Source organism: Mastomys coucha, unplaced genomic scaffold (genome assembly GCF_008632895.1).
Source record: "Mastomys coucha isolate ucsf_1 unplaced genomic scaffold, UCSF_Mcou_1 pScaffold4, whole genome shotgun sequence".
Taxonomy (NCBI): Eukaryota; Metazoa; Chordata; class Mammalia; order Rodentia; family Muridae; genus Mastomys; species Mastomys coucha.
In genome coordinates, this window is record NW_022196910.1 from 52,392,122 (window position 1) to 52,407,362 (window position 15,241).

Genomic DNA, 15,241 nt, shown 5'->3' on the forward strand with positions numbered 1-15,241 from the left:
TAATTGGCGTCCATCTCAGTCATGTCAGTCATCACAGTCTCTAAGTTACATGTAGCCAGTAGTTAATTATCTTAACAAATGACAAGGGCCTAGGACACAGCTCAAAACTGTCAAAAGCTACTATCCTCAGATAGATTACACCTGCTGCAAAGATCTTCATCCACAGTCTCCCTGTAAAGAAAGCGACTTTATCAGGCTGTCTTAAGACTATGGAAGGAGATATTCTTTAAAAAAAATAATAACAATAAGCAGATCAGTATGTAGCTTTCACAGCACGGTATGCTGTAAGACAGCAAAGGCTTTCAGTCCCAAGCCAGACTTTGAATCTCTAGAATGCCACCTGAACTTCACCATGAGCAGACCGGGAGTCATAGACCTGAGACCCCATTTACTGAAACACCGAGACTAATAAACCCAGTTTCAGTGAACAGCCATCAGGTTCACATACCACCTTTCTCAGACACAAAGTTGCACCCAGCATATGATCTCAAGAAAATAAATTGCTGTGCACCAACCCTGAATTACCACGGAAAATGAAGATGTGGTAGGTTTGTAATTCATAAAGCCAGGCTGAAGCATGCCCTCTGGCTATGAAATAATGTTCAAGAGTGAGGAGGTACAGAAGGATGCTGATTGTTGATTGCTACAGTAAAATGTACAACAGAGCCGGTAGGGAGACATACTGGGCAACTGAGACATTCCTAGGGCAATTCCCTCCACTGTAGACACCTTGAAAGGTTGGTGCCCACATGACATGAGAATGTGCTAGAAATTCTTGGACCTCGAAGCATCTGGAGTGAATCCAAACTCTGAAAGTGACAATGAGGTCAATGATCTGTGTTTCTACAAGGTCTCCAAATGACTCTCACATCTCGTTTTTTGAATGAGGACTATGGATATATCCATAACTATTCCAGTTCACATGGCAAAGTGACACCTTCCTAGAAAATCCTGTACTTTCTCATATATTTAGTATATATAGGGTAATAATATTATCCTAGAGGAAGAACAGAAAAGTCCATGAAAGGCAAGTAGAAAAGGCATGGATCTCGGCGGCTTTACATATGCAGTCAGTCCTATGGCATGCAAGGATTATCCTGTAGCAGATGTGATCACCACCGCACACAGCTGCAGGGTCAGATGGAGCATCCTCAATGGCAAAAAGCTGGGCAAATAGTTCTTTCACTGTAATTCTTGGTTCACACCTAAAGGAAACCACCCACAAATATTTAACTTGTTTTGAAAAGTCCCGATGAGTATGAAAGGCTGCAAACGTATCAAACCAGAAGCTAGACTAATTTTTTTGAAAAAATTGTATTAGGACACTCTGGTAGGGAGGAGTCTTGCTATTAAAGTAAAGGGGGCTTTTTAAAAGAGACTGATGTTTCCAAAACTCAGGTCTGTGGCACAGTACTTGTCTAATGAATGGCCTTTGAAATTACTGCTAAGAATATCCTGAAGAGCCGCCAAAGAGAGAAAACTGTGACAAACGATCAATTCAAACAAAATCTATCCCAGTTTAGAGTCCCTGAAATGTTTATCCCGGCCCTAAACCTTCCCTACTATCAGCTTTGGCTGCTATCAGCTTTGGCTGCGGCTCCATTTCCCTTGCCCATCATCATTGCGTGGCTGTGTTCCTGGACTCTGCTTAGACCAAGAGGAAACAGAGCCAAGCTCACCACATCCAATCAGCAGCTGTCTGCTTATCTGACCAGAACAGCTCCCAGGGGTAAAGTTCCTCTCCTGGAGATAAGCAATCCTTTCCATTCTGGGAAACAAATTGGCTCTGAAAAAGTAGTGTGTGTGGAGCAAGATTACGAGGGAAATAGAAAGAGAAGCCATGGCACTCCAAGAGTGAAAGCGATGAAGGCGGGAAGAACCCTTAGAAAAGACAAAGCAGAAAGCCTGGAGGAAGTCATACTCAAAGTCCAAGAGATCATCCACCCTCAGGAAATGGCAACCTTGTACCTCATAGGCAACAAACTTCAACGAGGAAGACGTGGGTCTGTGTAATGGCTCCACCTGTGCTAGATAAACATTGTTTGCCCTAAGTAGAGTTACAGAAACGGGCTCTTGCATTGGTTTCCATCAGTCTTGAAGTTCTTACAGCAGTTGAAGTGAGGTCACTGGAAATAAGGTAGCCAATGTAGTTGAGTCTTACAATCGGGGACATTTTTTGCTCCACTTTGAGACTTATTACATGGTGCCCATTAATCTCAGGCTGCAGAGAGTTCAGCTGAACTCATAGCAATGTGGCTGGAAGGAAAATACATTTCTACTTAAGGAATCGTTTCCACATTTTCCATTTGATATTTGACAGAACTGACAAAACATCCCTGGATGACTTAAAAGAGTACAACTTATGCAAGCTATTTTAAATACATATTCATATGATTTACCATGTTCATTTTCTGATTAATGGGAGATAGTCTCAGGAAGAAGAACCTGAATGGTGTATCTTTTTTATTTTATCACAAATATTAGTACTGATGGGCAACTTATCACAACCTTATTTTTATTCTAAGTACTTATCTGAGTACATACTCAGAAGTGATTATTAGCTTTTAAGAGATGAAATTTGACATTTTCTACATATTTAATGTATATAACTTGCATTTATTGTGTTCATTAATGTACTTCATCATAAAATATGCTTTTGTCACATGTTCATAGTAGCATTTCAAAAGAAGCCAAGCAATTCCGAAAAACACATGTATAGAATGCTTAGATATAATATTAAATTAAAACTACCAGAGAGTAGCATGCAAATATGGTAATAACCTTTGCCCTTCACCTCACCCATGTAACATACAATTGCCCACATAAAACAATTTGAATTGTTTTGTAATAAAAGTAATCTTGAAAAATAAAACAAGTATGCTGTTTTATAAATATTTTTACTATCTGAGATTAAAAATGATAAGTTATGTTATAAAACATTCAGAATCCAATAGTCACTGACCACAAGTTGAAAGGCTGACTAGATAGTCCAGCATCAAAAAATAAATAAATAAATAAACTACAATATTTTCATCTACAAGAAAAATATATATAAAACACATAAACCTTCCAATTCAGTTCAAAACTTGGAATGGTTATTATGTTAGTAATGTTGAGGAAAATGTGCATATTGATTGACTTGTGAGTAGAATGTGAAGTACTGCAGTTTTTGTTTTTAACACTATACGGTTGGAGACATGACTGAGTAGTCTTGAACACTGAACTTTTCTTTCTGGGACTCAGATTCCATTCCTAGCGGTGACATGGCAGCTCACAATCAACTGTAATTCCAGTTTCAGGGGACTGGATACTCTCTTTAGGCTCTGAGAAACCAGGCCTGAACATGGTGCAGACATATATGTAGGATTGACACATTCACGGAAAACCATCTTAAAAAAAAGAATAGATACATACGCTACATAGCCCAGGCTGTCAAACACAGAAACATGTACCCCAGTGCATCAATGGTGCATTAGGCGAGCAAGCTAGATGGCATCTGGCTTTATTTCCTAATGTAAGTGAGGAGCTTAGCTATTCCTCATTGGCTGAGGTTGAACCACATGCTCTACTCTGAATCAGCTAAAGTAAAAAGTAGCACAAGGAAATTTTTAAAAATTTAAAAAGATTGTCTACCTTAAGGTAGAGCGGAGTTTTAAGTGGATGAAAGTTTTCCAGGTTTTGGAGGTTTGTGGAATATTAGTACTTGTCTAGGTAGGCACCTGTGATGGAAAGGAAAAACAAACAAACAAGCAAACAAAACAAAACTCTCAGGAACACACGCAGCATCTCCCTCCTTCCTGCTGGCTGATATTCATGGACATAATCCACCACTTCTGGCTCTTCAATTACTAATAAAAATGAAATGTTCCACTATCTTTTGCACAAAGAATAATTCATTGTCTTTCTATTTCTCTTTATTCAGGGTTCATGCACACTGCCGGAGCATTATACTAGACCTAGAAAAAGAGGCAAGCTGCAACTTGGAAGCTCTCACCTTAAGCAATATAATGGGAGAGGCAGTCAATAAAATAAGGATTTCAACAGAGCATAATGATGAATAGTGAGCGCAGCATATATCTAATGCATTTAAATGAAATATCAGTGCCAAGACTTCTCAGAGCAAGTGATCTTTTGCTTAGCCATGGACAAAACTTTTAAAGAATCAATGGAAGGGCTTAGGAGTATATAATTGTGTGTGTGCTAACGTTTGAAAGTTTAAAACCTATCAAGTATTAGGAAGAGCATGTGTGTGGCTGTGGACTTTTCTTGAAATGAAATAACTTTAGCGAGTATGTGTTCATGAAGCCAGAGAGGTAGGCTTCAGAGCACATGGTCCGAGTGATAAGGAGTCTGAATGATTTCTTCACTCTAATGGAGAGGCTTTAGAGGACATGATTTAAATTGCTTTTAAGAAACACTGATCTGGCACCACAGTGAAAAAAATCAACCAGGTAAAAGAAGGTTGCAGTAACAGGGACAGTATGTGGTTATGTCTGAATAAGGCAATTGGATAAAAAGGCAGATGACAGGGATGAGAGATGAGGGAAGGGATCTACCAGAGTTAGGGACCGACCAAGTCTCAGTGTTTGCAGGATGAGCCACACAACATGTTTTACATTATTTGTAAGTAGTTGTGCCAGTAATGCGGACATCTAAGATGGCAAGAAATACAGCCGGAGGGGGAGAAGAGTAAATTACTGCTAAAGCTTCACAACTGTGTAAAAAAAAGAAAAAAAAAATTTTCAAAATACTAACATATGAGCCAGGCAGTGGTGGCACACTCCTTTAATCCCAACACTTGGGAGTCAGAGGCAGGCAGATTTCTGAATTCAAGGCCAGCCTGGTCTACAGAGTGAGTTTCAGGACAGTCAGGGCTACACAGAGACACCCTGTCTCGAAAAACAACAACAAAAATTTAATTAATAATACTAATAATAACAACAACAACAACATATGATTTTCCAAGATACTACTATCAAACTCAAGCTCACATTATTCAGTAAATTCCTTTTAATTTGGCATTATAGGATGGGCAAATGGCCATGATATCTGGAATAAGACTTCTCTGCATAAAGATGGTAAAAGCAATATGTAAACTATAAGTAACCTGATACCCATCATGAAAGCAAGGGGTTATGAAGGGACTGATACACAATATCAAAGCAAGGGAGTGAGGTGAAGAAGGACATTTCCAGTACCAAGTGTGACATCTATAATACACACCCCTCTCTCCTTAGTTTGCGGGGAACATGGTAGAGGAGGGGACAGAAAGAAAGTAAGTGCCAGAGGTCAGGAGAGCTGCTGGGAAGCAGAGGTTTCTAGGTCATGTGATGCATGAACTCATAGCTGGTACAGAAAAAGTCATCCAACTTTCCATCGGGGCACGGGAGTATCTCAGAAGGCCCCACCCCTATCTGAAAGGCTATTGGTAGGCAAATGTGACCTCTGGTAGGTTGCACATGCTCTAATAGATAGCCCATGCACCTGCAGAGGGCACTGGGCTGACTCGGTTAAAAAGAAAAAGGAGGTCCTCTCCTCCTATAAATGATCGAATTTGCAGTCCTCTACTATACACGTGCTGCCAGAACAATCAGACCCCTCCATGTGCAGTCCTTGGTTGGTGGTGTAGTCCCTGGGAGCTCTGAGAGTACTAGTTAGTTCATATTGTTGTTCGTCCTAAGGGGCTGCAAACCCTTCAGCTCCATAGGTCCTTTCTCTAACTCCTTCATTGGGGACCGTGTACTCAGTTCAATGGATGGCTGTGAGCCTCTGCATCTGTATTAGTCAGGTACTGTCAGAGCCTCTCAGGAGACAGCTATATTAGGCTGACTTGTCCTGTGCCCCACTGTAGGGGAATACCAGGGTCAATAAATGAGAGAGGGTGGGGTGGCAGGCGTGGGGAGGGGGGAGGCAACAGGGGTTTGTTCTTGTTGTTTTTGTTTGTTTCTTTGTTTGTTTTTTGGAGGGGAAACTGGGAAAGGAGAAACTTACATGTAAATAGAGAAAATATCTAATAAAAAAAATGAAAAGAAAAAGGAGGAGCTAGAGAGGACACTCAGTGGCTTGGAGGAGCTAGAGAGGCCACTCAGTGGCTAGGAGGAGCTACAGAGGACACTCAGTGGCTAGGAGGAGCTAGAGAGGACACTCAGTGGCTAGGAGGAGCTAGAGAGGCCACTCAGTGGCTAGGAGGAGCTAGAGAGGACACTCAGTGGCTAGGAGGAGCTAGAGAGGCCACTCAGTGGCTAGGAGGAGCTACAGAGGACACTCAGTGGCTAGGAGGAACTAGAGAGGCCACTCAGTGGCTAGGAGGAGCTAGAGAGGACACTCAGTGGCTAGGAGGCTTGCTGTTTTCCCAGAAGACCTCTGTGTTCCCAACACTCATATCAGGCAGCTTACAAATGTCTGTAATTCCATCTCCAGGGAGATTCAACACCTCGGTACTCTTCAGGTACCACACACATGGCATACACACATGCTTATGCATGTGCATGCTCACGAGACATTGGTTACATGTTTGAAATTCTCAACTGGCACACTAAAAAAGATGATAAAGACCTTGTAAATGAAGGATGATTGTGTAAGTGTTGTATCAATCTTTAAAATAATCAAGTCAGCACACAAACATAAATGCAGCATTTTGATAAAGGATAAAAATTTTCAGCAATATTGATAATGTGGGTGGAAGTGTCAAAAGCCAGGAAACTTTTAGATGTTTAAGTCATTAAAATATGAATTTAGACAATGGCCTACAGATCTGAGATCATAGCTCAGCAGTAGAGTGTTCACCTATCATGCCTTATGTTCAACCTATAGTTAAAGTGCCTGGTTACCTACTCATAGCCTTGGGTTTGAAACCCAAAGCTGCAGGAAACTGGGTCTTGGGGTACACGACTCTCCCATTATGTGGGAGATGGAATTAGCAGGATTAGAAGTTCTAAATAGTCCTTGGCTCTATAACAGGTTCAAACCCACCCTGAGCTACTAGAGAACCTGTTCCAGAACCACCAGTGAATTCAAAAAAAATAAAACATTTTCTAATGATGTCTGAAAATGTGGTTGGAACATTTAGAGATCTCTTACAATTCAGTAACAAAAAGATTAGTGAGGCAAATAGAAACAGGCCATATTTGAGTATGATTTTTTTTCCAAACAAGATATATAATTGGATAGTAAATACAAACCACAATGAAACTCCACTTCTTAGTCACTAGGATAGCTCTTACAGGAAATACAGATGATTTTTGGCTTAAAAAAAGAAGAAATGAAAAAGAAAAGTGGAAGAGAAAGCATGAAATAGGGGACACAGACAGTAGTAGCACCATCATCACCAAACGGTATTCTTCAATAGATGAATTGGGGGTTCTCTGAGTTATATCTCAGTACAGTTATTCAACAAAAACTGAAGGTTGGAGACATGACAGACACCTTCTCAAGTGGCCGTGGTTTAATAATGTCATGTCTGTCCTTTAGGGAAATGTGTATGAATCTAAACTCTAAGGAAAGACTACTTGATATGTATAAATGTTGAGCAGAGAATTTTAGGAACCCCACCAGCCTTGCCATTCACTATGGCTACAGAAACAGATCTGCCTGCCCATGGCTTTGGCTTTGATCTGTGCCCTTTGGTCCAGCATGCTTTCCCAGCATCACAAAAGAAAGAATGACTGTACTTTCTTACTTTCTCCATCCTTTTTCTACTTATATGACTGTTTCCAGGGAAGCCACTTTATTTAATGGACCATGCTTAAACAACAGTCAGTTAATGTCTTCCTAAAAGCCGTATTTAACCTGATGCTGGCCATGAAGCTGCTTGGGTTTTTTTGTTTTTTCTTGTGAGCCTAGCCTTTAATGGCTAAGTCATATCTACACTCCATTTCTTATATTTTTGGTTGTGAGCCTAGCCTTTAACGGCTGAGCCATCTCTCCAGCCCTACACTCCATTTCTTAAACAACAGAATGGGATGTCAGGACTTAGTTTCCATTTAGATCTTATTTTTTGCCTTCACTTACTATACTACACATTTTAAAAGTTTATATATTATCTATTTTACATTATATGATTTCATATTGTATACTACACATTGTATATTATACATTATACATTATATATTATATATTATACATTGTGCATTGTATATTGTATATGTTAATCATGTTATGTATTGCATATTATATTATATATTATATATGATACATTACACATTATATATTATATATTACACATTGCATATCACATATTATATATTATATGCTATATGCTACATATATGCTATATACTATATGCTATATATTTTATACTAATTTATATCACATGTCACATGCCGCATGTCATATGTCACATATCATATTAAAGGCATATAATATATACTATATGTGCATATAAATATTTATACCCCATATATATGTATATAAATACATTATATATATTTATGTATGTATGTATGTATGTATGAAATGTGTGTTTCTGTGCCCCTATAACTCAGGAAAGATATAGTACTATAACTCAATTCATTATTTTTCTTTGATATCGGTTTGAATTTGTAATAGCATAGATAATTTTTAAGGACAGTGACTTAAACAATTTGAGAATAATCGGTAAGCAACCATGCCTAAGAGACATGTTCCTATCCAGTCATAAGACTTTTCTCATGTTATACCAGTACCTAAGCTCATCGGTCTCCCAAGATGCTTCTTGGATACTCAAATGCCAAGATATCTAGCTCAGAGATGCTTTCTCCACGTGCAAGGCGCTGGGCCTACAAGCCCACACACTGTAAAAACATGCCATATTATCTAGCATACACCAAGCATGAGGAAACTGCTTGTAACACTCAGGTCAAATGGTTGTCTTTCACACCTTCTTCACAGGCTCTTATTATCTATACCTAAGACCAGAATTTAATCAATTAAGAGCATGCTTTACATCATAGTTTTGTATGCATTATTTTGATAAGATAGCACTCTAGGCATTCAGCAACACCTACCACCCCAAGAAATCAGTGGGAGGGAAAGAGTCTTGATGCCCTAGTGAAGGGGAATGCTAGAGCTGTGAGGCAGGAATGGGAAAGTGGATATCTCATAGAGATAAAGGAGAGGGGGAGAGGAAGAATGGGATGGGGGTGGTGTTCATAGGTAATGGGATATCATTTGAAATGTAAATTAATAAAATGATTAATAAAAAATGAAAATGTAAAGTTTACAGCAACAGCAACAACAACAACAACAAAAAGAGTTTGTATGACTGCTTCAAATCATAGAGCTGATGAGCAGACTGAAAACTGAATAGATTTCCCCTTCACCTTCTCTGAGATGTAGTGTTTTCTCTTAAGTCAGAGCAGTTTTGAGGACAGGCATCCTCCTGGAGTCACTCCCCAGAGGGGTAAAATGTGGAAAGTCATCATGATGATGACAACTGTGGGTTGCAAGGATATCCTTGTGAGAACATCTGCTGATCTGAGGAGGGCTGAGGTTTCTTTGTTCCCACCCATCCTCTAGGAAGCCTTGCTCCTTCATTACCTCCTCTGCCTCCTCATCCAGCTCACTGAAGCCCATGCTGTGCTTCTCTAACAGAAACAGTCACATTCCTTAACATTGAATGACTATGACTAGTGCATCTCCAGCCTGTGAGAAAGAGGCTGGGGCTTCTCTCAAGCCTTTCCTTAAAGCCTGCTGTCAGATGCGAAGTACTCATAAACTGTGTCAGCAGTTCCAAAACCTGACCTGGCTATTCCATTCCAAGAACATTAGGAAATCCTTGCTTCTTCCCTCAGTATGCCAATAACATGAAAATGGAGGATTTAGGAATCACCCCGCTGGAGATGCCTGCATGAGTTATAAACAAGCTGTGTTTACCTTCTGAGTGCTGGAAAGTGCATTGCACTATTTTAAATAAATTATCTGTAGCCATGGTCAATAATTCAGTGAAGGTCTAATTGACACAAGGAGATACATTCTTTTCTCTGGAAACCACAGATTTTAGTTTTTCCCCTCAGGTATTTGCCTGCAGGAGATGAAGGTAACTGGTCTCCATTATTCTCAATGATAGCTTCATGCGTCTTCAGACCTTACTTCTAAGTGTAAAACACAGTTGCTGCAAATGTGTTAGGTAGTCGCTTGCCTCTGTTGCCTCATTCTTGAAATTACTGAAAAGACCTGTTATTTCTCATCCTTAATGGAAGTGTTCCTTCCAAAGGCTGAAGGTGGTAAGTAGGTAAGCTAAAAATCCAAGAGAGGCAGAATAGAAAATATTCACAAGTATGCTATGATAGGCAGAGACTCTAAATGTAACAGCAGAAAGCCGCAGATGCTAGGCTTTGCATTTTTTAAAGAAATGTGCATATAAACATAAACTCAAGACTAGTTGGGAGGCTAGGTTCTATAACTCAGTGAGAACCACATCTTGCAAACCATTGGGTCCCAGAGAAAGCCAAAGTAGAGATTCTGTTAAACCACTCTAAAATGTCAAATGTTGAAGCTACAAATGAGAAACTTTGATGTGGTTTAGAGGAACTGGCATGACAGTAATGGGATCTCAAAGTCTCAGGACAAGCTAAAGGAAGCTGAAAAACCAAGAATGAGTAAGAAAGCCCGAGCTATACATCTGAACTCTGTAGATTTCTTTCTCATTTCTCATCATTGCTAACAGGTCAGCAAGTTCCTTCCATTAGGCCTGGAGTAGTTTTCCATGTGATGTCTGCTCTCATCATCCCTCTTGACTGTTACAAAGGCCTGCCTTATTTTCTGTTTTACCTTCTAATCTGCCCATTGAAAGTTCCTCCTACACCAAGAATACCTTGTCTGAAAACCATCAATGGCCTCCTCTTGCCTTTGAAATAAAATGGCAAGTATTCCACAAATTAAAACCATAGCAAAGGAAGTAAGTGGAAGTAATCTGTCACAGGGCTAGGTGGAGTCTTCAGAGGCTCCAAAAGATGGCCTTGTCTTCAATTGTCATGTCCTTTTTCATGTATCTATAGCTATGTATCTATCTCTGTATCTCTATATCTCTTTATCTATCTATATCTATCTATCTATCTATCTATCTATCTATCTATCTATCTATCTATCTATCTATCTATGCCTTGCCATGGAGGGTTAATTCTAACCTTCGGGCACATAATCTTTCAAGCATCTGTTTCACCTATGAAAGTTTACATCCACCTATGATGAGTAGACTATTCAAGACACACACACACACACATACACACACACACACACACACACACACACACACACACACACACGCACATCTAACTATGATTAGTAGAGATTTTAACACACACACATATACACATACCTGTGATTAGCAGGCTATTTAAAACACAGACACACATGCACACATCTAACTATAATTAGTAAGCTAAGGCACACATACACACACATGTAATTGCAGAATGTAGTAGACTAGTGTTGATCATTGTCCTGTCTTTTGGTCCTACTTCTGTTTTTATGGTAAGAGAATCCTATGAGATAATAATAAATATAATTTGTGATAGAAGCAAAAACAGTGCTCTTTCTATATGCAAGAAATTTAAAAAACTGATAATGCATGTCCAGTTTAGTAGATGTACTTTCAATATACACAAAATTCATAAAAATTTTTTATTGGATATTTTCTTTATTTACATTTCAAGTGTTGTCCCCTTTCCCAGTCCCCCCAAACTCCCTATTCCTTCCCCCCTTCTTCTATGAGGGTGTTCCCCCACCCACCTACCCACTCCCGCCTCCCTGCCTTGGCATTACCCTACCCTGGGGCATCCATCAAGCCTTCATAGGACCAAGGGCCTCTCCTCCCACTGATGCCCGACAAGACCATCCTCTGCTACAAATGCAGCTGGGGCCATGGGTTCCTCCATGTGTACTCCTTGGTTAGTGGTTCAGTCCATTGGAGCTCTGGGGGAAGGGAGATCTGGTTGGTTGATATTGTTGTTCTTCCTATGGGTTTGCAAACCCCTTCAGCTCCTTCAGTCCTTTCTCTAACTCCTCCATCAGAGACCCCATGCTCAGTCCAATGGTTGGCTGTGAGCATCCACCTCTGTATTTGTCAGGCTCTAGCAAAGCCTCTCAGGAGACAGCTATATCAAGCTCCTGTCAGCATGAACTTCTTGGCATCCACAATAGCGTCTAGGTTTGGTGACTGTATATAGGATGAATCCCTAGGTGGGGCAGTCTCTGGATGGCCTTTGCTTCAGTTTCTGCTCTACACTTTGTCTCTATATTTGCTCCTGTGAGTATTTTGTTCCCTTATCTAAGAAGGACCGAAGCACCTACACTTTGGTCTTATTTCTTCTTGAACTTCATGTGGTCTGTGAATTTTATCTTGGGTATTCGGAGCTTCAGGAGTAATATCTACTTATTGGTGAGTGCATACCATGTGTGTTCTTTTGTGACAAGGTTACCTCACTCAGGATGATATTTTCTAGTTCCATCCATTTGCCTAAGAGTTTCATGTATGATAACTACAATGACAGGCTGATTAACAACTTAATAGGACCTCAAGTCGCTTTGGAGACAAAATTCTAGGCATGCTAGGGAGGGCCTTTGCAGATTGATATGAGAAGGCCTTCTCTAAATGTAGGTGGTACAATTCCATGGACTAGAAGTCCTGAATGATGCAAAGAGGAGAACAGATGCTGAATGCTAGCATCTATCACTTCTGCTTCGAAATGAGGATGCAGTACAACCAGATGATCTGTGCAGACACGTGGGCAGGCAAAGCAAAGGGTAAAATCTCTCTGTAGTTAATTCTTCTCTGACTCCTCATGAGATCCAGTTATCATGTCTGCATGGAAGCACCTTTACCACTCAGTCATCTCACCAGGACATGGGCGACCAATTTTTAACGATTTAAAAAAAAAAAAAAAAAAAAACCTGTAGGATATCATGAGTCACTTGCCTAACTAATTATATGACATAATTGCCTTATAGATATTACTCATGAAGATGTGTGTAGCTGTTACTGAATCACAAAATTTTCCTAAATTCCCAGGTTATATAAAAATTCGACAAAGCATAAGGTACCATGAGGTGAATTAAAAATGCATGGTACAGAATAGCTTTGTACATTTATTATTAACTCAGCTCCAAACAAAGCAAAAGCCTCAATGCAGAGGCAAACAGAGGATAGGAGTCCTGTAAGCTTAAACTGAAAACAAGAGTCAAGATGCCGATCATCGCTGTTTATACACTGAGTAGATAAACCTGTCATTTTTCATAAAGAGAGACTGTTTCTCAGAGTCTTAAATTCTTTACTCAGTTGGACAGAAGGGACAGAGTCCACCTCTGCTGTGTTCTTGTGTAATGAGCCACCCAGTTTGACCAGCATCATTTGTTGAAGATATGTCAGTTGTAGGGACACATTTCTATTTACCTCAAAATGTTTTTTGAATTCAATCACAAATGTATTCATAAATATTAAGCAAAATTATTTACAATTATTTACTCCATTAAACATTTCATAAATATAACCTGTTAGGATACTCTAGCTTATAACATAGTAGAGATAATGTACCTTTAAAATATTTTACTAATTAAAATTAAATTTGCTCTTTAACAATTTCAGATATATGCAAATGCATATATATGCATACATACACATATGTGTATATTTATTTATACATGCACTATTACTTTCATTTCCCACCCTCTTTATCTCCATATGCAGCCTAGTCCTTGGCTGTCTATCTTCCCTATAAATCCTGTTCCTACATGTAAGTCATTTTTGTTTTGTTTTGTGCATACTGAGTTTAACCAGAACAGTATTTGTCTTTTAAATAATGAATGTTGAAAAAATAATATGAAATGTAAATTTTGATTATGCTATATTTTAATAATACAATATAGTCATCAGTATTTACACTCCCAGTCTTGCATCTCGTTGTTTAATTAAACTGTTTTGTTTGTTTGTTTTTGCTTTTAGTTTTCCAAGACAGGATTTCTCTGTATATCTTTGCCTGTTTTGGAAATCACCGTGTAGACCAGGCTGGCCTCAAACTCAGATATCTGTCTCCAATGTCTTCCCAGTGCTAGGATTAAAGGCATGCACCACCACTACCTGGCTTAATTAAACTGTTTTACAAACACCCCCCTTCATTCACTCAGAGACATTTTATGTAAAATAGCCCCCCAAAATGAGTGACAGAATAATGTCTATTGCTATATGTCTTATGCAATATTTGAGGGGCAATTTATTTAATCCATAAAACTTACTCTCAGGGAAGAAACGTTGCAGTCCAGTAGATTTAGCATTCGGAGGCTGCATCTCAGAGACACGAGCCAGGGACTCAGCTCCTCTATGACTCTATGAACCATGAAAGTGGCTCAGAGTAAGAGGTTCGTATGTTTCATGTCTTGTTTCTCCAGAATTAAAAAGCACATATTTATTTGAAATAACAGGAAAAAACGCCCAGAAAAATAATTTAGGATAAACAACAAAGAGCTGGGCATTCGATAATTGTTTATCCTTTCTATTCTCATGGCTCAAGAATTAGAGCAGCCAATTAAGAGACAGAGTAATGAGCTTCACATCCCATCCTCCCTACACATTCTATGTCCTTTTTGCCTTCCTTTATTTGTTACCTTCGGTATTACTGGGTTTATAAGGAATACAATTGGAATAGCTGTCAACTGTGTTTAGATTAAAATACAGTGTCTTAATTTTCTTGTCATTTCTAGGAAATTCTGTAAAAACAGAATTCCCAACCCAAATGAAGCAGAGCTCAGTCAGCCAGACTTGGAGCATTGGCAGGAGCATTGGCAGGAATTGAACACCACCACCACCACCACCAACAGCCATCATCCAGGCTAGCTCTCTGCCGGGTCATGTTGGATCAGCATCGCTTAATGCTCTATGGTCTTTTAATGCAGTTCAATTACAGAACCATTACTTGATGTACCATTTTTGTTTCCAAAGTGGCATTAAAGAACCTAGCATGAGAAACTCACCCAATTCATGCCTTAGCTACAGTGATATGAGCGAACCCTGTGTATTTCTATAAATGACTGATTTTTCTGCTATTTCAATTTGTTCAGAAAGTCTTCTGTTTGTCTGTTTTCTATTATTTGGGAGCCAAAAGAACATAAAAAGACTGCTTTGGAATTGTCCCTACTCATAATGACACATGGAAATGATTTGTTTTCTTCTATACTGTACATTTGGCAAGAAAGCAAGCATACATTACCCAAAAAGAATTTACTTAAATTTAGTGATCTCTTTAGTATCCACTTAGCTACTTAAGCACTA

At 39.2% G+C, this 15,241-nt stretch overlaps 1 long non-coding RNA gene across 1 annotated transcript; it reads left to right on the plus strand.

The window, feature by feature from the left end:
* The first annotated feature begins 6,253 nt into the window (after window positions 1-6,253).
* LOC116076446 lies at window positions 6,254-14,947 on the plus strand. The gene is made up of 2 exons (XR_004112957.1): window positions 6,254-6,577; window positions 14,674-14,947. It is a non-coding gene; the product is annotated as an uncharacterized LOC116076446 (long non-coding RNA).
* The last annotated feature ends 294 nt before the right edge of the window (window positions 14,948-15,241 follow it).